The sequence below is a fragment of the Schistocerca cancellata genome, chromosome 6 (genome assembly GCF_023864275.1).
Source record: "Schistocerca cancellata isolate TAMUIC-IGC-003103 chromosome 6, iqSchCanc2.1, whole genome shotgun sequence".
NCBI lineage: Eukaryota > Metazoa > Arthropoda > Insecta > Orthoptera > Acrididae > Schistocerca > Schistocerca cancellata.
The window spans coordinates 338,343,229-338,366,059 of record NC_064631.1 but is presented as its reverse complement, the minus strand read 5'-3'; the positions used below and the strand labels follow the sequence as shown (position 1 = coordinate 338,366,059).

The 22,831-nt window shown below is 43.4% G+C and overlaps 1 protein-coding gene across 2 annotated transcripts in view; it reads right to left on the bottom strand.

The window, feature by feature from the left end:
- The window catches only part of LOC126191441 (uncharacterized), a 411,004-nt gene that overhangs the window by 198,251 nt on the left and 189,922 nt on the right, over positions 1 to 22,831 (bottom strand). Inside the window, exon 1 of one of the 2 annotated variants that reach the window (XM_049932319.1) lies at positions 12,749 to 12,866. The exons of the other annotated variant lie outside the window; for it this stretch is intronic. The gene's annotated coding sequence lies outside the window, so the exon portion shown is untranslated. Of the gene's footprint in view, positions 1 to 12,748; positions 12,867 to 22,831 lie in introns of those variants that run through there. 2 annotated transcript variants of the gene reach the window in all.

Here is a 22,831-nt window from a genome sequence, read left to right as displayed (position 1 = left end):
AGGTATTCGAAAATTAAATTTAAGATCTGAAGACACTGGCTAGGTATACTAGCCCCGTGGTTCAGGTAGGCCAGAGTACGATACTGAACAACATACTCTTAATGTTGTCGTGCCATGTTCTGTGCAGTCACCTACTACATCTCAAAGAAAAGTGTGCAAAGAGTATGAAATAGCAAGAACAAGTGTACGAAGGATTCGCAAAAAGCTGAAATTGTGACAAAACAGTTCTGCTTTACTTTAGGGCTTAAATGAAGGTGAAACGGTCAAGTATACGGAATTCTGCGAGCTATACGTGGTTCTACAAGAAGTCGGTACCAAGTTTTACAAAAACATTCCTTCGAGTGATTAAGCAACTTTTGAAGTGAATGGCAGAGTGAACAAAAATAATTGTGTCTACCGAGAATCTATGAATCCCCATGTGGCGATGGAGACTGAGTATTGTGGCAGGGATTTTCGGCAGCGGGCTAATCGGACAATTATGCTTCAAGAAGTGTCGTTAGAACAGGAAAACAGTCAACTTTTTTAAACTGTTCTGCAGCGTGTTATGGAGAAGATGATGTGGCAACAAGATGGAGCACCTCCACGTTATATAATTACTGTGAGTGATTTCTATACGAAAATTTCGATGAATGGGTTGGCAGTCGGGTTTGTATTGAATGGGCTCCACGATTCCCAGATATCAGGGATGATCGGTATTGTTCACGAGCCAGTTGATGACGAACAAGAGCAGGTGCACATATAGCCACACGCTGATTTTTGTGATTTTGTCTTATAGCATCCTATAACCATATACCAGATTTTTGGATCTTAGTCACTGCAACAAAATCTCGCTTGATGGTCGAATGAATACAGTTCATCACATGTACCATGCAACCGTGGAGAGCGAGACAGATAAGCATATTTTTTGCTTCAAATAAATTGTTCCGTTATTGGACTGGTCATTTAATTTGTTGTTCTCTTTGGCCTGCGGCATGTTGCAAACGCCTTTCTGTGCTGGCAATGATGACTGGGTGTTGTGTGATGTCCTTCGGTTAGTTAGGTTTAAGTAGTTCTAAGTTCTAGGGGACTGATGACCATAGATGTTGAGTCCCATAGTGCTCAGAGCCATTTGAACCATTTGTGCCGGCAAGTTACCTTGCGCCGCTGGAGACACGTGACAGCCACCAGGGTAAATCAGTTGGTTCAATAAGCTGCCACAAGAGGGGCTTAACATCGTCTGAAATTACACTGCATATACAAGTAGTATCGTTGTCAGTAAAAAGACTATGATAGTGTGATGTATATGAGATTTATTGCTTCGCTAGGCAAAAGCATCATTATCTGTTACAATGTACTTCATTTTGTGTAAAGACAGACTTGTAATTTTCGTTTATTTCATACCTTACTTTTCCAAGAAGTGGATCATTTAAGGTAATGTTTCATGTAGTTATATTGTTAAGAAATTAATAGGCACAAATAGTAAATTTCTTAATTTAGAAACCAACTCGTAATTTTAATAGACTGATTTTGTTACTGGGAAGTATCTTTCGATACAGGCGTTTTGATCAAATGGTTCAAATGGCTCTGAGCACTATGGGACTCAACTGCTGTGGTCATAAGTCCCCAAGAACTTAGAACTACTCAAACCTAACTAACCTAAGGACATAACACACATCCATGCCCGAGGCAGGATTCGAACCTGCTACCGTAGCGGTCGTGCAGTTCCAGACTGTAGCGCCTTTAACCGCTAGGCCAGCCCGGCCGGCTATGCTGATTTAAGATATTGTTTAACTCTAAACTATGTAAGTCGACAAATACAAGACAACACTTTAAAACCACTTGAAAGTTATTAGAGACAATGTCCATATAGAAGTCACTCATAAAAGCGAACAGATTTTTCGAAGATTTTTAGGAATGAATTTACATTGTAGAATGCCTACTTGAAGATAAATTATTTGTCACAGATTTCATGCTAACTTAACTAGATCTAGGCAGCGAAAGCCTATACGAGACAGACTGTGCTGAGAATCAGCTGCGTGATTATTTGTCAGTTAGTACATGAGATGTAAATGCATGAGACGGATCATATCTTGATAGGTTGCCTCAGTTGCCAAAATCAGGCATTTCATATGCATAACAGCCCCGGATTTTAGAGGCAGACCAGCGACAGACGTTGAGAAGAAAGAACGGGGAAATGACGTCAGACGTTCCGTGTATGGGAGTGAAGCATAGCGTCCCAAGCTGAAGTCAAGAATGTGTTATCTCCTTGCAACAGCAGGAAGTGCATCATCTTCCGCTCAACGAATGAAACTGTGACGAAACAAGGCGCCCGCAAGACGTACACAAAACCCTGAATAGCCTGCTGCTGGCTTCCAGTGGTCTTGCCAGATGTGGGAGACAAAAGGACAGACAGCCAGCTGGTGTGACCCTACGCAGAAAAGAGCTTGGCGAAGTGGGTATAGCTTCCAGAACGTGTAACGTTTATATGAAGAAAACGTCGAGGTGCAGAACACCTCTTGGTCAGCACTAAACAATCTGTATCCAACACGCTGAATCATTTCGATTCAACAGATGTACGAGGCCTCAAGACTGGCGAATTCTGGACTTCAAAATCCATATGATGTTTACAAATCTTCTTCATGTCCCATAAACAAGTTGTAAATTTGCAGATTAGCAAATTAACTTAATAGACTGTCTTGTATAGGTAAATAGTCATGATAACGATAATAATAATAACAGTCCATTTTCTTGAAATATACAAAAGTGAAAGAATATAGACAGCTAATACAAGTGTTCGAAACACATTCATATCCGCAACCACGGCCCGTTTGTGTTTTATACAGTGTATATCTTAGAGACTATCAGTGATCGAAACTAATCATCACATGCAAATTAAAAGTAACAGAAAGGAAACATTTATCACTTTCAGTTATGTGCGGTTACGGTTGTATAAGGTACACTACCTCGTCTAAAACGTCTGGAAACCTATTAGTGGACATTAGTGTGGCGTGTGTCCACCCTTCTCCTCTACAACGTTTCGAACTCTGCTGGTGACACTCTTAATGGGGTGTCTGAATGTCTTTAGAGGAATGGCAGTCCCTTCTTCCTCAACAGCCGAAACCAGAGAAGGCACTGATGTTGGACGCTGGGGCCTGAATCGAATGCGACGTTCTGACTAAACCTGAAAGAGCTGCATTGAGCTCAGATCGGAACTCAGAGCAGGCAAGTTCACTTCAAGACTATTACTGTCCACAAACAGTTGCCTCACAGGTGCTGATTTACGACAGAGAGCATTTTCATTTTGACAAAAACAGTCACGATCTCCGAATTGTTCATCTATTGAATACAGTGCCTAATGCTGCAAAATGTGTTCACTTGATTTCGCATTTAGCGTTTTTTTAAGCACAACAAGGGGACTACACACAAACCACCTAAACTGCAATCCGGCCTCGTGTGTACTTCACCGTTGGCATTACACACGAAGGCAGGTAACATTCTCTAGACATTCACCAAACCAAAACAGGACCCTCTGACTGCTACAGTGGACAGCGTAATTCATCACGCCAAATTAGTCTTTTCTAGATATCCACTCCAGTGGCATCGCTCTTTACATCACCTCAAATGTCACTCAGCACTGAGAACAGGACCACTGAAGTGCATTCTTTTTAACTCCCTAAACACAGTCATTCTATGCGCTGGACTGATGGTAGCACTTTGAAACTCAACAGTAATTCTTGCCGCTGATTTCATGCGATCATCCTCCGCTATGCTCGACGGTCGTTGGCCGTCGGTACTTCGGATCACCCCGGTGTTGGTTTCTCTGTCGTTGTTCTTCCTCATTTCCACTTCACACTCACATCTCCAACTATCAACTTGGGCAGCCTTAGAAGGGTTAGAATGGCTTTGATAGTCTGGTTAACCAGGTGACACCCAACGACTAGTCCACGTTCAAAGTCACTGAGCTGTCCTGACTGACGAGCGCTGCTGTTACTGGCTCTCTACGGTCAACACGATACGTCCCACCTCCTTCTACGCTGACGAGATAGGTCTATCATGACATCTAGTGGACAACTGAGCATTACATAGGGGTGTTTGTATGTTTAAAAGATAGAGCGTGTTTAAAAAGTTTAGAGAGTGGACAGTTATGTGAAGAGCAGTGTGTCTAAAAATTTTGTTAGTGAACACATTCGAACACTGTCAAGTAATGTGTACTGCACTAAAATGCAGTTCCTTCGTCTTACTCAGCTAACCAAATGTAGTAAATGTGTGGACTTGTTTCTTAGTGAACTGGAGTAACGAATAACCATACTAGGTCTACAACGCTGCTTCCGCCTTTTTTCTCCAAGTTCGGAGCTTTGTTGTGAAAAACTTACAAAAAAACTACGATTCATAGTATTGCCCATTGTGGTCACTACATTCTCCCATCTTTCGGATAGCATACGATCCCCGTGTTGGAAGAAATGGGCGTCTTTCGTGGGGATCCATGAATCGATTCAATTTTGCACTTCTTCGTATGATCGCAAGTACTGGGCATCCAGACTGTATGTCACTGATCGAAGAAGGTGGTAGTAAGAGAGAGCAACGTATGGAGAATACGGCGGGAGGGATAAGACTTCTCATTGCCACATTTCCATGTATATTTTGACGGGTTTTTCGACATGGGGTCGAGCTCTGACCTGCTGCTAAATTACATTTACGTGTCTATCGCTGTATTGGGGCCGTTTGTCTTTTAGTTCTGGACCCTAACGCATCAAATGCTTTAGATAATGATGTCCTGCGACTGTTATCATTTGTTTCAGTAGTTACGAAAACATTCTGTCTTCCACCGCCATGCTAGTCTTCGACATCAAAATTACCGTTCTTAAGGGATTGAAAACATTCTCTGCACGTTCTTCCACTAATATTTCCCTCACAATTGGTCTTACCCATAGCAGAGCCGCTAATTTCTTCAGGTTAAAGCAGAAAATTAAAACTTCCCGCAAATGGCGAGAAATAGGTACGTAAGCTGACGTACTTAATCGCGAATAAGCTTATGATGCAATCACAAATCGACTAATATTTTTATGGCATTATGTTTACAGATGCCTAAGCTTATTGTATTACACCTATGACCAACCACCCGAACCCCACTTGCAGCTACTGCCGTCATTGCAAAAAGGCGGAAGCAGAGTTTTAGACCTAAACAAATCTTGTCAAAAATTGTGAATAAAGTTGAGACTTAAGACTTATGTGATTCTGGTGTAAATGTATGAAAAGAAGACCGTGAGAAAGGAAATGTGTTTACGGCTGAATTAGTGGTCCAAACGATTACCAGAGATAACAAAAACTATTAAACACCCAGTACGGGGTTAACCTACAAAAAGTACAACGAAAGAGAAAGTACAGCAGATACCGACACAAATAGGGTGTGTGACCCTGAGAATTTATATCGAAAATAACCGGAGTTAGGCCGGCCGATGTAGCCGAGCGGTTGTAGGCGCTTCAGTCTGGAACCGCGCGACCGCTACGGTCGCAGGTTCGAATCCTGCCTCGGGCATGAGTGTGTGTGATGTCCTTAGGTTAGTTAGGTTTAAGTAGGTCTAAGTTCTAGAGGACTGATGACCTCATATGTTAAGTCCCATAGTGCTCACAGTCATTTGAACCATTTAATAGGAGTTCGAGTGACAGTGGTAACGCTACAGTTCACAAATGTCTGTGTAATTGGAACACCTGTTCTTGATCTGGACATAAATTGTATGATGGGCAGAAGTCAACACGGTGGGAAACTGGTGGAAACTACATTCACAAATTGACCGAGATCCGCTGTCTTCAGCTGAATATCATCACAAAACACTACCAGGTCGATCCTGAGTGGGTAAGCAATTATCAAAATTGTAGGGCACTATAATGTGAATCACATTTCGGTGTACACTCAAAGTCCTGTGGGACTAACATTAATAATAATAATAATAATAATAATAATAATTAATAAATAAATAAAATTTCTCTGACAGTTTCAAGAAACTGTAAATTCCAAGAAACATTAATATCTATGGAGATTACTGTGAAAAGGAAAGGAAGTGTTCCATTTGCGCTCTTTCTTTGCTTCGTTTTCGAAACTAGTTGAACCATTGGCCCGTTCTTCAATGTTCACTGCACGAGCAGTGTCACACACTTACACTAGACGTCTGTATCTGTCGTGATAGGAACTGTTGCTTCGGCGTCCTGTTGGGAGACGTTTGTGTGCAGCAGTTGTGTGCGTCCCAGAGACTCCGCGAGAAGATGTTGGGCGGCTGTCAGATAACGCTGCCCGCACAAGTGGTGACTTCAGGGCCGAACTTCGCTCCCCAGAGGAAGGCAGCAACAGCTGCAGAAATGGACACCGGCCATTCTACACGCCGGTCTCTGCACACCTCCAGCACTTCCCTGACAACAATAGCTTCCCAGCAGTAAGAGATTTCTTGGACTTCACACCTCTTGCAGAAACCCTGCGTTAACGGAAAAATTTTTAGCAATGGAAGAAGACACGATGGAATCATAGATGATGATACAACCATAACTCTCCATTAATGCTCTTAAAGCAAATGTAGTCCACAACAGCAATTACTTGGTGTTTCGAATAATGAAACATGTGGGAGACTTACTTCTTCGTTGTTTGCTTGACGGAGCCCTGTGACATGCGAGGAAGAGAATTTTCCGAAACGATTATGAAGGAGGCAGAGCCTAAAGGGATGAACCAGTACAACTAAATTTCGCACCTAGAGCAACTGTACTCCCATTGTTGTGGCTGCAAATTAGACCCGGTGCGAATAGCAAACTGCGTCTTTCATATCAATGTAAAGGGCGGCACATATGTACGTAGTTCCGAAACTTCATAGCGAGAGTGGTACAACTCCGGCACGCATCAGTAGATGTTTCTCGTGACAGTTCTCAGCCGGCGCTTCAGTAATGGAATGTTTAGACGGCGCTAGCATTGATTTGAATGTGAGTGCCGGCTGCCTCCTCTACGCCCACAAGAAACAAGTCGTTAGACAGTGTCTAGCGTGGAATGAACAACACTTATGCACAAGTTAGAAGACTCTGTTAACAATTAATAACCTAATGATGTACAAGAACATATTGAATATTTTACCCACTGATCGTATAATGACAAATGTTGAAAATTGACAAGTTTTCTTGCGTTGCCATCCCCCGCAGCAAGCACAGTAATACTTGTTTTGTAAATAAAACTGCTTTTCCTTGCTCCAACTAAATTTATTTTTCCTAGACGCATTTCGTCTTTTTCTTGATCTAAGGCATCTAGAGTGGGATCTATAACGATATCGTTGTGTTAGTTTCACATTATCAAACAGTTCACATAGTATTTTTTACTAATTAAGTATTTTTAATCTAAAAAAATTGCTCTGAGCACTATGGGACTTAACTTCAGAGGTCATCAGTCCCCTAGAACTTAGAATTACTTAAACCTAACGAACCTAAGGATATCACACACATCCATGCCCGAGGCAGGATTCGAACCTGCAACCGTAGCGGTCGCGCGGTTCCAGACTGTAGCGCCTAGAACCGCTCGGCCACCCCGGCCGGCTTTTAATCTAATTCAAATATTCTAATGGCTCTGAGCACTATGGGACTTAACATCTGAGGTCATCAGTCCCTAGTCTTAGAACTACTTAAACCTAACTAACCTAAGGACATTACACACATCCATGCCCGAGGCAGGATTCGAACCTGTGACGGTAGCGGCCCTGCGGCTCAAGACTGTAGCGCCTAGAACCGCACGGCCACCCCGGCCGGCTGCTGGTAATTATCGGCTATAATTGGCTATATACCGAAAATAAAGTAATTCGTTTTCATAAATTTTAGCTTGAAATATAACATAGTGTGTGTAAAATTATTTGAAAATTTTCAGAAACGCGGCTGAGATAACACTGAGCTGTTCAAAATTCGAAAAATAATACTGGAGTCGGCAACTACTGTTGAGGAAAAGTAATGCTAGAGAAGGATGCCCCGTTACAACATGAAATGGGTCGTCAACGATCTGTACGTGCATATGTGAAAGTTAACGCCCTAGAATCAAGGGCTTGTCACTTCAGTAAAACCACTAACTTAAAATATCAAACCATGTTCATATTGGCTTTACTGTTGTGACAAGCCCTTGATTCTAGCGATATTAACTTTTACATATGCACGTACAGACCGTTGACCACACATTTCATGTGGAGATAGTTTTACCGGCTGTTTGCTGGTGTGAAGTTTGTTTCTTGTCTTTCTCAGGAAGTCGGGTTTAAATCCGTTGAAACCATGGTAAAGGTTAACTGAAAACAGCAGCTTATTGCAACCCTTTAATTATATATTTCACATGCTGTTAAAAGACACAATTAATATAACAGGGAACGTATTATATTGTGATTCTCTATTGTATTTACCTATAATTGAGTGCTGTAGGTGCGAATACTTAATGCCATGCTTATAGCACCCAACACTCTGTAAAGTGAGTAGTCCACGCAAACCATGAAAAATCTGTGTGAGAGCGGTGAAGAAATTGCCAACTTGGTAACAATGGCGAGCAAGTAGATCTGTACTGTATGTATTACAAAAAAAAACTAAAGGTGTATTTAGCTTCCGGACCAAACATTCAAATAACAGATGATTGGCGCATATCGTTGGTATTCGATAGGCGAAGTATCTGTGTTGACAGTATTCTAAAAAGCGGAACGATGAATTGCTCACAGCACCGAGCGCTCGTAACAAAATTTATGGTGAAAACGCTAGAGCTGAACGAAACGTGTCAGGAACGAAACAGATGACGCTCTCAGAGCGAAGGTAAATTTAAATTTATTAGGATTTCAGTGTAACTCATAACACCTTTACAGGTTGAATTCTGGAGCCGTTATTATGGCAATATACACGGCGTTCGGAAATTCCCGTTACAAACTTGTAGAAGGTGTAGAGGGGAGTGACTGATTAATGTGTTGTATAGGAACCCATGTCCAGAAACGTACCACTTACGTTCTACGACGCTTTCAAGTTAGATGTTTAACTCATCTACTGCTGCTTGAGAAATTGAATTAGCCGTGACGCAGCAGAAATATTAGGTAACAATGCAAAAGGAAATACGAGGGCAGTTCAATAAGTAATGCAACACATTTTTTTTCTGAAACAGGGGTTGTTTTATTCAGCATTGAAATACACCAGGTTATTCCCCAATCTTTTAGCTACACAACACTATTTTTCAACGTAATCTCCATTCAATGCTACGGCCTTACGCCACCTTGAAATGAGGGCCTGTATGCCTGCACGGTACCATTCCACTGGTCGATGTCGGAGCCAACGTCGTACTGCATCAATAACTTCTTCATCATCAGCGTAGTGCCTCCCACGGATTGCGTCCTTCATTGGGGCAAACATATGGAAATCCGACGGTGCGAGATCGGGGCTGTAGGGTGCATGAGGAAGAACAGTCCACTGAAGTTTTGTGAGCTCCTCTCTGGTGCCAAGACTTGTGTGAGGTCTTGCGTTGTCATGAAGAAGGAGAAGTTCGTTCAGATTTTTGTGCCTACGAACACGCTGAATTCGTTTCTTCAATTTCTGAAGAGTAGTACAATACACTTCAGAGTTGATCGTTTGACCATGGGGAAGGACATCGAACAGAATAACCCCTTCAGCGTCCCAGAAGACTGTAACCGTGACTTTACCGGCTGAGGGTATGGCTTTAAACTTTTTCTTGGTAGGGGAGTGGGTGTGGCGCCACTCCATTGATTGCCGTTTTGTTTCAGATTCGAAGTGATGAACCCATGTTTCATCGCCTGTAACAATCTGTGACAAGAAACTGTCACCCTCAGCCACATGACGAGCAAGCAATTCCGCACAGATGGTTCTCCTTTGCTCTTTATGGTGTTCGGTTAGACAACGAGGGACCCAGCGGGAACAAACCTTTGAATATCCCAACTGGTGAACAATTGTGACAGCACTACCAACAGAGATGTCAAGTTGAGCACTGAGTTGTTTGATGGTGATCCGTCGATCATCTCGAACGAGTGTGTTCGCACGCTTCGCCATTGCAGGAGTCACAGCTGTGCACGGCCGGCCCGCACGCGGGAGATCAGTCAGTCTTGCTTGACCTTGCGGCGATGATGACACACGCTTTGCCCAACGACTCACCGTGCTTTTGTCCACTGCCAAATCACGGTAGACATTCTGCAAGCGCCTATGAATATCTGAGATGCCCTGGTTTTCCACCAAAAGAAACTCGATCACTGCCCGTTGATTGCAACGCACATCCGTTACAGACGCCATTTTAACAGCTGCGTACAGCGCTGCCACCTGTCGGAAGTCAATGAAACTATACGAGACGAAGCGGGAATGTTTGAAAATATTCCACAAGAAATTTCCGGTTTTTTTCAACCAAAATTGGCCGAGAAAAAAAATGTGTTGCATTACTTATTGAACTGCCCTCGTATAACGAAACATCCATTTATCACAGTTTATGCTAAGTTTAATTTACGAGACTCGTGTAGAGACAGTGGAAGATGTGCTAGCACGAGTTCTGGCCACTGCACGAGAAACTGAAGAGATGTCAGGCGGGATGGAGGGTGTCTACCAGAACACGCTCCGTAAGTATAATGTCTGTAACAACATTTGTGGCCGCCATATCGAGCCGTTTTTATAATACATTAGTATTGTTCCGTACGTACATATAGTTAGGTTCTTTTTTTCAAATAACGTAAGTGTTAATACAAACAAATGTCCGTAAGTGATGAAGCAATGTTTCGTTGTGTTTCCTTTCAAATTTTTAGCCAATAATTAATACGTCACCGTCTACTTCAGTTCCTAAGGCAAAAGTGGTTGAGTTAAACATACGAATTGAAACTGCCCTAGAACTGAAAAGGTACGTTTTATGAAATGGATTCCTATTCAGTATATTATGTACTCACTCCCCTCTACAACTCGCGGAAGTCTGTAACGGAAATTTGTGAAAACCCTGTACACGACGCTTTGGTAGATTACAGGCGCGCGTCTGTTTCATATTTCCCACGTACTACAGTACTATAGTTTTCATAAAGGAGGGCGGAGCGGGAGGGGGGGGGGGGTGTACGTGCTTGAAATGGTTCCTAAACGGTGACTTCGGTAACGAAACGATATTTCATGTCCTACACATATGTACCATTATTTGTTATACTGTATCGGGAGCAATACCTAGAACTGTAATTCGGCTTAAAGAAACCAATGTCAGCTTTAGAGTGGATGGGAATGTTGTGAGAAGTAACACGGACTGAAATGCGGTGTTTCCTAAGTAGGCAAACTGCTATGCGCCAGTTTCACAAATCAAACTGTTCTCTGAAAGGAGGAAAGTCACATACATGTACTGTACAAGGTGGGTTAAAAAGAAAACAGGAATTTTCAGAGCGTGGAAAATTTTATTTATTCGTGTATACTGGTGTTATCACTCTCAAAATAGTGTCCATTGCACCAACACCTTTCCAAATCTCTGAAACACTTCTGGAACTCTATCTCTGAGATAGGTTTCAACTCTCTCACTGAAGCTGTTTTAATCTCCTGTATGCTTGCTAAACGAGGTGCCTTCAAAGGTTCTTTATTTTTGGGAACAGAAGTCACAAACAGCCATATTTGGCGAAAGTCGAGGATGGGGCAAAATTGTAGTATTGCTTCCGTAAAAAATAATTTTGGCGACAGAAGCCATGTAGTACAGTGTGAGCAGATGCATTGTCGTGGTGCCAAATATATAAAAAGTTTCGTCCCAAACCCGGGCTTTTATTTTAGACGGAAACGGCCTTGAGCTTGAAAGTAGTAATCCCTATTGATCATTCGACCTTGTGGCAGGAACTCTTCGTGCACTGTACAGTAAAAATCGAACAACACAGTGAGCATAACATTTGCATGTGACCACATTTGTCGAACTCTTTTAGCTCTTGGAGATGCAAAATAGCTCCAATGGGGTGAATCAGCCTTAATTTTCACGTCATATCCGCAGATCCATGTTTCTTCATCGACTATGGCACTTTTCTGCATAGTTCTGCACCGCTGTTGACTTTATCTAGCGATTCCTGTGCAACTTGCATTCACCGCTGCTTTTGAACAAAATGCAACATACTGAATATATTTTACTGCCACACTTTTCTCACCAAATATCTGAGTAAATTTCACGTATTGAGCCAACCAATATCACAAAACAGTCAGCGATTTCTCCGACTAAGATTTCAGGATCGTTAACAATCGTTTCTTCTACATTTTTCACGATTTCGTCGGTTGATAGTGTGCTGGGACATCCAAGTCGCTCAACAACTTCAGTGTATCTTCACGGCCAACTTCGAAACACTCACACCATTCGTAACCCCGTGTTTTAATCATAGCAGTCACCAATAGCAATATTTAAGATTTATAAATCACTGCAGCACTTTATTCCGTTCTCGTAACGAAATGCATTACAAATTTTACAATCCGTTTCACACAAAATTAAAAATCGACGACACTGACAAGTCACATATAACCTTTTGGTTTCCTGACAACAGACTAAATACCCAAAATGTATAACTCTTACAGGTACTTTTCGTACGTATCTACCGACACAACAACGAAAAAGCGCACAGATTTCACTAATACAACACGCAATATTAGGAAATTCCTCTAACTTTTTCAACGCACCTTGTATTGTAGGGCTGTTCTTTCTCTGTCCCTCACTCTCAGAACGAATCAAGCGCAGTGGTAGCCGCTGTCAAGCGAACTTTCCTCCGCTTTAGCGTGCTTGCACGTGCTGCTGCTCAGTACCTACCGTCACGAGAAGGCGGGGATTGTAACAGCTGTTCGAAGTCTACAGCGATATCAGTAGCAAGTGTGATAAGGCTGCCATCCGTCACCGACTGCTGGTGCTTCCCGACCGCAGACTTCTGTGTACTGATGTTTCGGAGGAAATCACGCTCCTTTTTATTGCCGTTTAATTATCAAAGGTCTCAGAGCGTCACCTTTCCGATAACACAGGCGTTCTGAAAAATTCTGTAGACGATATTAAAGTCCAGACAAGTGGTTGTGCCCTTTATCTTTTCGACGCATGAAAACCGAGCGAAAACGCGACCCTGCCAGGCGATCCCAATATACAGCAGCCCGTTGTTATGTTCACTGCACGTTCCGCTGGCCGTAATGGTGCACAATAGATGCGAGCGTTATACGTTACAAAAACAGTGATCAAACTCTAAGCTGTTTACGCGAACGAATCTTCAATTCTCAACAGAAAAGGCGATCTAAGAAACATTCTGACTGGGTGATAATAACGAAAAATTTTGTCAAAAGGATAGAGGATGGATATAAACTAACATTCAGTAAAGCAACAGCACATGTTTTGCCGTTTTCAAAACGGAACGTCGAACACACGCTCAAAATTATACGCCTATGTCTCTGACGTCGACCAGAAGTAGAATTTTCGAACGTGTTTTACCTCGAGTGTTATGATATTTCCAGAGAACGAAAATCCACTCCAAAGGAATCAATTTGGGTTCCGACAACAACGATCGTGTGAAACCAAGTTCGTTCTGTCCGTCCATAAGGCCCAGGAGGTGGCGTATACCGGCCCACGGGCGAATGACGTGTTCCTTCGCTACGCTAAGGAATTCGATACAGTTCCGCATTGCCGCCCAGTGAATACAATAAGGGCATTCTAAATTTCAGACCAGCTGTGTCACTGGACTGAAGAATTTCTAACAAACGGAACACGTAATGTCTTGCTCAGTGGGGATAAGTCTTCAGACCTAAGGGTGTCTTCGAACGTACTCCAAGGGAGTGTTATATGTCCATTACTTTTCACTATATATATTAATGACATAGCAGACAACATCAGATGTTGCCGTTGAACACAAAGAAGTCGCTATGCGAGAAGATTGTAGTGAAATGCAGGAAGATCGGCAGACGATCATCTTTTGGTGCGGGGAGTGTTAATGGTTCCTCATCATCAACAAATGTAACGTACTGCGTGTGCATAGACAGAAAGACCCATTATTGTATCAGTACACTACAATCACTGGAAGGAGTTACTTGCATAAAATACAGAGTTATTACAAATGATTGAAGCGATTTCATAAATTCACTGTAGCTCCATTCATTGACATATGGTCACGACACACTACAGATACGTAGAAAAACAAAGTTTTGTTCGGCTGAAACCGCACTTCAGGTTTCTGCCGCCAGAGCGCTCGAAAGAGCAGTGATACAAAATGGCGACAGCAGCTGAGAAAGCGTATGTTGTGCTTGAAATGCCCTCACATCAGTCAGTCATAACAGTGCAACGACACTTCAGGGCGAAGTTCAACAAAGATCCACCAACTGCTAACTCAATTCGGCGATGGTATGCGCAGTTTAAGGCTTCTGGATGCCTCTGTAAGGGGAAATCAACGGGTCGGCATGTAGTGAGCGAAGAAACGGTTGAACGCGTGCGGGCAAGTTTCACGCGTAGCCCGCGGAAAATTGTCTCATGCCAGAACTGGAGACCGACAGCGCCGACTTCATCTTTCAACAGGATGGTGCTCCACCGCACTTCCATCATGATGTTCGGCATTTCTTAAACAGGAGATTGGAAAAGCGATGGATCGTCGTGGTGGAGATCATCATCAGCAATTCATGTCATGGCCTCCACGCTCTCCCGACTTAATCGCATGCGATTTCTTTCTGTGGGGTTATGTGAAAGATTCAGTGTTTAAACCTCCTCTACCAAGAAACGTGCCAGAACTGCGAGCTCGCATCAACGATGCTTTCGAACTCATTGATGGGGACATGCTGCGCCGAGTGTGGGAGGAACTTGATTATCGGCTTGATGTCTGCCGAATCACTAAAGGGGCACATATCGAACATTTGTGAATGCCTAAAAAAACTTTTTGAGTTTTTGTATGTGTGAGCAAAGCATTGTGAAAATATCTCAAATAATAAAGTTATTCTAGAGCTGTGAAATCGCTTCAATCATTTGTAATATCCCTGTATCTATGATTATGTGTACGGGGGAATTTCAAGAGGAAAGACCACATAAAACTAATTGCAGGAAAGGCAGATGCCATAACGGGATTCATTGGAAGGTTCCTCATGAAATTTTGTCCATTAACAAAGAAGGCACGTTACAAAACCATCGTTAGACTAACACTTGAATACTGTTCGTCAGTGTGACATCCTTACCAGATAGCATTTACAGAAGAACTAGGGAAGATCCAAAGAAAAGCAGAGTGTTTTGTTACAGATTCATCTAGTAAGGATGAAAGCGTCACGGAGATGATAGCCAACTCTAGTGTCAGATGCTGCAGGCCAAGCGTTCTGCATCGCAGTGCGATTCGCTGTTAAAGTTCCCAGAGTCTACGTTCCTAGAAGAAACAACAAATACGAGCATATTGTTTCGTCCCAAATACATCTCGCAAAAAGAGCATGACGATAAAGTTGAAAGACTCGATCCCACACGAAGGCTCGCCGCCAAATTTCCTCCCGCGAACTATTCGTGACTGGAAAAGGAAAGAGGATAAACTACAATGGCACACAAAGAATCCTCCTCCACACACCTCAAGGTGCCTCGCGAACTATAGATGTTGAAGTAGATGTATAGAGAAACCTGGCAGCAGATATCAGAAAACGAATTTTGTAATTTTACGGACATGCTGAAAGACTCCCAACAATGAGGCTTACACACAAGATTATGTCATACATCGAAAAATTGTCCACAGTTCGTGGCCTAGGGGTCAGCGCTGCAACTTCCAGTTCCTGCAGTTCAAGGTTCAGTTCCCGGCCGGATAGGGATTTCCTCCATTAGAGCACTGGAAATTTGTGCTATCCCCGTAATTTCATCTCATCATCATCATCGACATGAAAATCGCCGAAGTGGGGTCAAATAGAAGAATTTGCTCTCGACGGCAGAATTACCCCGAACCATCCAAAAACTTAATAAGGGCCTCCAGAGCGCTCAGAAGACACCAGTTCCGTCAAAGCTACACTGTTGGGTTGATCAAAGATAGAATGAGTCCCCACAAAAATCAGGACCCAAGCAGACTGAAGAAGAATAACAGCCAAAGGAGAGAGAATAAGAGCCTTACCAGGTTACAAAAGCTAATCTAGAAACATGGTCTTTACGCAACTAACAACAGTATTACTGTTATTACTAGCGATAAACAAGCATTCAAATAAAGGAATCTGTAAAGCGGAAAAGTTTTAGCACATTGCGAAACAAATAATGAACAACCACGAACGCTCAAATTCATCTCCATTGTACTGCTATTGAATCAGACGCCCAGTGCATTGCAATATTTCTCATACTTTCTTAACGGATTTTGCAGAGCAAATGATAGACGCAGAACTTTGTTTAGAAGGATCTTAGGCATAATAGAGAAACAAATTAAATGCCAAAGGAAGCACAGTTTTTTTCTTTACTTTATTGAATTTCAATTCCCCCCGAAGGGGGCGGGCTGGCAGCAGCTTAGTATGCCGCTCTTCAGCCTACAGATTTTGTGACAAAGATCAGGAGAACAAATAATAATAAAAAACAGGCAATAAAACCGGAGACTTAGAGAGTAACAAGGCGAAAAGAAATCGTGGAACTTAAAACAAACAACAGAGGGATGATGAGGCTAATAAAAATACATACGAAGCAGGAAGCACAGCAATGAACTATACTGAAGTGCCGAATAAACAACAGATATTATATGGGAACAAAATATTCCTGTGGTCACCTAGAATGAAAAACATCAGAAATATTTACCGACAGAAATTCTGTCTACATTTGAAAAAATATCGGACCCGTCTAGTTTAGCGAAGGTGAATGCCACTTGCGAGAATTCATGGTCTAAGATGAAAATAACTTGAAACATAAGCCATGCATAAAATTAAGATGATGGACAACAGAGATACTGTCCAAAACCAAAGTGAAATCCAGGCAAGATGTGGGCCAAATAATGAAAGATAGCTTACGAAGTAAGTATAAGAGAACTTTGCGATAATGTTGTACCTCGACGAACATCGAATTTAAAAAATATCGTAAATGGGTGGCTGTAATACTCTCTAAGACAAACAAAAGCGAAGCACCACGAAGGTATTCTCCGAACCGCACGGAAATCGATAGATTTTATGTACGTTTACAGAGAAACAAATCATTACTATTTCAGAAAAATTGGATGATTTACTCAATGGAAAGAGCTTCACAAATTGAGAAAGTCAGTAACATGTTGGTTCACCTACGGCCTTTATGCTAGCAGTTGTTCGGCTTGACATTGATTGACACAGTTATTGGATATGCTCCTCAGGGATATCGTGCCAAATTCTGTCCAATTGGGACCTCATACCCTGAAAATCCCGAGCTGTTTGGAGGGCCCTAGACTTAACGCTCCAAATGTTCTCAATTGATGAGAAATACGGTGGCCCTGTTGGGTGTGATAGAACTTGGCAGGCACGAAGGAAAGCAATGGAAACTCTTGCAGTGTGCGGGCAGGCAGTATCTTGCTGAAACGTAAGACCAGGATGGCTTGCCATGAATGACCACAAAACGGATCATATAATAACGCCAACCTATCGCAGTGCTGGAAGGGTGTTGCGATTGACAACCAAAATGGCCCCATCACTCGCCTTTGTGGATTTTCTATTATATACATATAATCAAGTAATGGAGTAACTCCTACTACATTTTCAACACAAAAATAGAACAGAGACTGTAGATGTCTGAAAATGAAAATACGGGTTACTTCTTATAAAGTAATGCAACGAGTCACTGTTAATAATACCATTTATTAACGACAAATGGCGCCGCTAACAGTTTCAGACCGAGAGGTTCATCCTGCCGGATTTTCGATTCCACCACCATACCAAGGAACATTCGACTGAATCAGTGAACATAACATATAAATTATAGTATTATTTTCAATTTGAAGGGCCGTCTGAAGATGACCCTGACAGTTATGGAACTGGTAATGGCACTATTTATCCTTAACAATAATAGCAATATTAACACTGTGTGGTTGCTTTTTCTACTTTACTGTAATTACTGTAGCCCACGAGTGACATCTGAGCCCAATTATATGTTGAGTTAATCAAATTTTTTTTCATTTCAGACGCATTTTACCTTACTGACATACTGAAGTAAGTGGCAAAGCGTAACCATCCAATCCCAATTTCTGCCAAACGATTAGCCTTTGTGACTGCTTTTGTTGAGGCTCTTTTGCTTGTGTTATCGTATACTCGTATTTTCATCAGTGCTAGGTTTCGCCACTAACTGTATTCAACCCTCATTTGTATTAATTTACAGTTATTAAAAATACTTAAAAACCTTCTTTGCAACGGTTAATAATGCACTTATTTTCCATACGAGCATCGTTTTACTGGCGTAAGTCATTGTAAATAGTCTAGAATCCAATATTTTTCATTTTTGGAGAGCTCTGTAGATCTAAAAGTTGCAGATTACGAAAGATACTGAAACGTGAGTTTTACTTCCAGCATTCTTGCCTGTTTTCCTGTTATATCTGAAAGCGTACAAAAGATACCACTTTCAGATGTAAGCAGATGTCAGGCAAAGATGTAGTAACATATCACACTTCAGTATCCTTCGTAACGAACTGGTTTTAGATTTAGAGACTGTTAGAAGACGACTGTGTAATGCAAATCGCCGTTCCAAAGGAGCATGGCGAGCACTACGTCGTACACTACAACGTCACAACCTCAGTTACAAATGGGTAAAAACACTTGAAGAATGATCGCCCCATGATTGCCGTCAGGTATTGATTAGCACCGAAACTCGGATCCGTTTGTACGCTGGCAGGCAGCGTTTTCGGAGACAATTCCGTAGCGTCAAACGCTTCCAACACTGTGTCCCACAGGTACAACTAGGTGATGGTGGAGCGATGTGCTGGCCTCGCATTACATGCAGCCACTGCACACCTCTGGTGATTGTCGATGGCGATCACACTGCTCTACTGTACAAGAACGAAAGTCTGCAACCAATTGTGGGAGCGAATCGCTGAAATTTAAGTGAAATTTACATCTCGATGGATAACAGCCGATGTGTCCATCGTGTGTTCCAGTGAACACGTTCTGTCAGCATTTTAGGATCACCGGAACGGAGTGGACTGCCTGGTGACCGGACATGAACCTAATCCAGCATGTGTGGGATCTGTGGTATCGACCGCAGAACGAAGTGTCATGCAAAAGTTGGTACCACACGACAGCACCACAAGTAATGACAGTCACTGCCAGACGCGTCAACGAACCAGAGACGTTGGCGTTTCCTTAGGCTGCCGCAGGCGGAAAGTTACTTCTGTCCGAGCGCAGTGCCGATCAGCCGATCTCTATGTAAACATCCAACCCCTATGTAATCAGAGACCACTTGAAATCAATATTAACGATGACAATATCGCCACAGCACAGATCCGGCTCTGTGCAAACAGAACAGTTACTGAGAAATTTATAAAGACAACTGTACTTTGATGTGCACTTTCATTCTTCTGTGACGAAGTGTTAAATGTTGTAACTGTCAGCGAATGTCTGAATTACAAGTCGTCTACGTGGAAAATAACTATTTATGAAGCTAAAGACTTATTATGCACATGTTTTAATAAATTACAGATAATTCGTTATTGTTGTACACTGAAGCGCCAAACAAACGGGTACAGTCATGCGTATTCAAACAGACAGGTACGTAAACAGACAGAATACGGCGCTACGGTCGGCAACGCCTGTATAAGACAAAAAGTTCTGGCGCAGTTGTTAAATCAGTTACTGCTGCTACGATGGCAGTTTAACAAGATTTAAGTGAGTTTGAACTGGTGTTATAGTCGGCGCACGCGCGATGGAACACAACATCTCAGTGGGGAACTTCCCGTACGACCATTTCGAGAGTGTACCGAGAATATCCGGAATCGAGTAAAACATCAAATCTCCGACACTGGCTCGGCCGTGAAAAGATCCTGCAGGAACGGAACTGACGACGACTGAAGAGAATCGTTCAACGTGACAGAATTGCATCTATTCCGCAAATTGCTTCACATTTCAATGCTGGGCCAACAACTATTCTACGATACATCAACGATATGGATTTTCGGAGCCGAAGGTCCACTTGTGTACCCTTGATGACTGCACGACACAAAGCTTTACGTCTCACCTGGGCCCATTACCACCGACGTTGGACTGTTGATGACTGGAAACATGTTGCCTGGTCGGACGAGTCTCATTTCAAATTGAATAGAGTGGATGGACGTGTGCGGGTATGGAGACAACTTCATGAATCCATGGAACCTGCATGTCAGGAGGGGGCTGTTGAAATTCGTGAGGCTGTGTAATGGTGTGGGGCGTGTGCAGTTGGAGTGATGTGAGACCCCTTATACTTCTAGATACGGCTCTGACAGGCGACACGTAAGTGAGCATCCTCTCTGATCATCTGCGTCCATTGATGTCCATTGTGCATTCCGACGGAACTCCAGCAGGAAAATGCGATACCCAGATTTGCTACAGAGTGTCTCCAGGAAAACTCTTCTGACTTTAAACTCTTCCCCAGGCCACCAGACTCCCCAGACATGAACATTATTGAGCATATCTGGGATGCCTTGGAACGTGCTATTCAAAAGAGATCTCTAAAGTACTCTTACGAATTCATGGTGTCAATTCCCTTCAGCACTACTTCAGATATTAGTCGAGTCCATGCCACGTCGTGTTGCGACACTTCTGCGTGCTTGGGGCGCTCCTATACGATATCAGACAGGTGTACCAGTTTCTTTGGCTATTCAATGTAGTATGCGCTCGACCTCCTCGTGCAGTACTCACTAGTTTCTACAATACACCACAGGATCGATGAAACAAGCTGTCTTTGGAAGGATTCAAACGTGCGTCGGAGCAAGTGTGTGTTCCACCCCTTACTGACGTTGCTCGGGAGTACTGTGAGAATCACCCCACCCCGCACCCCTCCTCCAATGGCCAAAGGGCTATTTTGTTATCATACAATACATTTTTCATTTTTTTATTTGGCGATTTGGAAGCCATGAAAATGACTATATACGCATGTCTCAGAGCCAATTTTTGTTTTCTGTGCTGCGAATTTGGAAATATAGTAGTCTTGGAAAACTTCTGATGATACGTCTAAATGATTTCCTCTGTTTGCCCGGATCTCGTGGTCGTGCGGTAGCGTTCTCGCTTCCCACGCCCGGGTTCCCGGGTTCGATTCCCGGCGGGGTCAGGGATTTTCTCTGCCTCGTGATGGCTGGGTGTTGTGTGCTGTCCTTAGGTTAGTTAGGTTTAAGTAGTTATAAGTTCTAGGGGACTGATTGCCATAGATGTTAAGTCCCATAGTGCTCAGAGCCATTTGAACCTTATCCTCTGTTTGTGCAGAAGCAAACATACTTTCTACGTTCTGTAGATGCAGATTCCATCTTTTCGAGCAAGATTTCCACTCTCTATCTCTCTCTTTCCAGAGAAATTGCCGGACAGATGAAGTTACAGAAAGTATAAGTAATACAACAAATATGTGACTAATCCTTTTCCACAGTAAAGGAAGTAGTCATTTATAGCTGAGATAATACAATTGTGTGCTTGAGCACGCAATCGAGAGAAACTTGTAAAGAATTTGCATTCAGTGAAACGGACCGGACTCGGGCTAGGTAAAACGGCTGCAGCTAACGACTCGCGAATGCGGAAGGCAATTACGGCGGCAGTGGACGGCATCGCTTCCGCACTCGGCGGCTGCGCGGCTGCGAGTTGGCCGTATCGCGGCGGCATAACGGCTGGCCCAGTGGGGCGCAGCAGTGGGGACCACCCGACCCAACCCACCCGCCCCTGTTGTGCCCAAGGAGGCCCTCTGAAGTGGGCGGCCGGCTGTTAGCAGCTCCGCGGTGAATATAATTGCAACTCGGCGGGCGAGTCGCCCCTCTGTGGCGGCCCTCCTGGTCGTTAGGAGCTGCTTGGCAGCTCATGCCGCGCCGGCGACGGGACCAGGTCGCCTGTGGCGCCTCGCCAGGTGCGCAGCATGAGCTGACACTGAGGCGCTGGGGGCGGACCCTGGCCGCCCATACGCGGGCTCCATCTACATGACGTAGACACATTCGAGCCTCGTAAACTACTGCACTGGTGTAGTCTTAAAGTACCAGAGCACACGCGCACACACAGAATGATCAAGATTTATGCGACGAAATAAATCTCGGGTGAACAGCCTGGTATGAGTGTGCGTAGGACACAATATTTCGGCAATCAACTACGTTGCCATCATCAAGTGCGCTGATGTACTGACCGGCGGTGGGCCGGCGCCAGGTATATATAGGACAATCCCTCTGCACCCTCAGGCGCTTCCTATGAGTCGGTGCGGTCCGCGCCCCGCGCGTGGTCCAGGTACAGCGTCCGTTCTCCCGCCGTCTGGGCGCTGCGTCCTAGGTCTTCTCGCTCAGGAGGTTTTGCCGGCACCGCTCTCGTTATTATTCCCTCCTCCCCCGACGTCGGTAAACTCTAGGAAATATCTTCTTTATTCTTAATCCGGGTGACCGCGGGTTCTCAAGCCTTGCTAAGGATCTAACCGCTGTCACGATTTAGTTGTGGCTGCCTTACTCTTATCTCTGTGGCTTCTTTGATGACACAGTCCCAGTATTTGGAAATCAGTGTCAGGACTTTGGTTTGGTCATAATCCGAATCAGCGGCAGCCAGAAAAATCAAGAAACGTGCCAGCGTAGCTTTGGTACGAGAGAGACTTCGCTTCACGCGGTGGAGCCTGGACACTACCAACAAAGAACTCCTACAGTTACTTCTACAACTGGCCAACCGGTTCAACATCTCGACGTGGGATTGTGTTGATGGTGTCACATGGGCCACAATGGACTCAACCAAGAGGAAGTCTGCCGAACGACAGGCATCTAAGTTTGAACGTATATCGGACAAA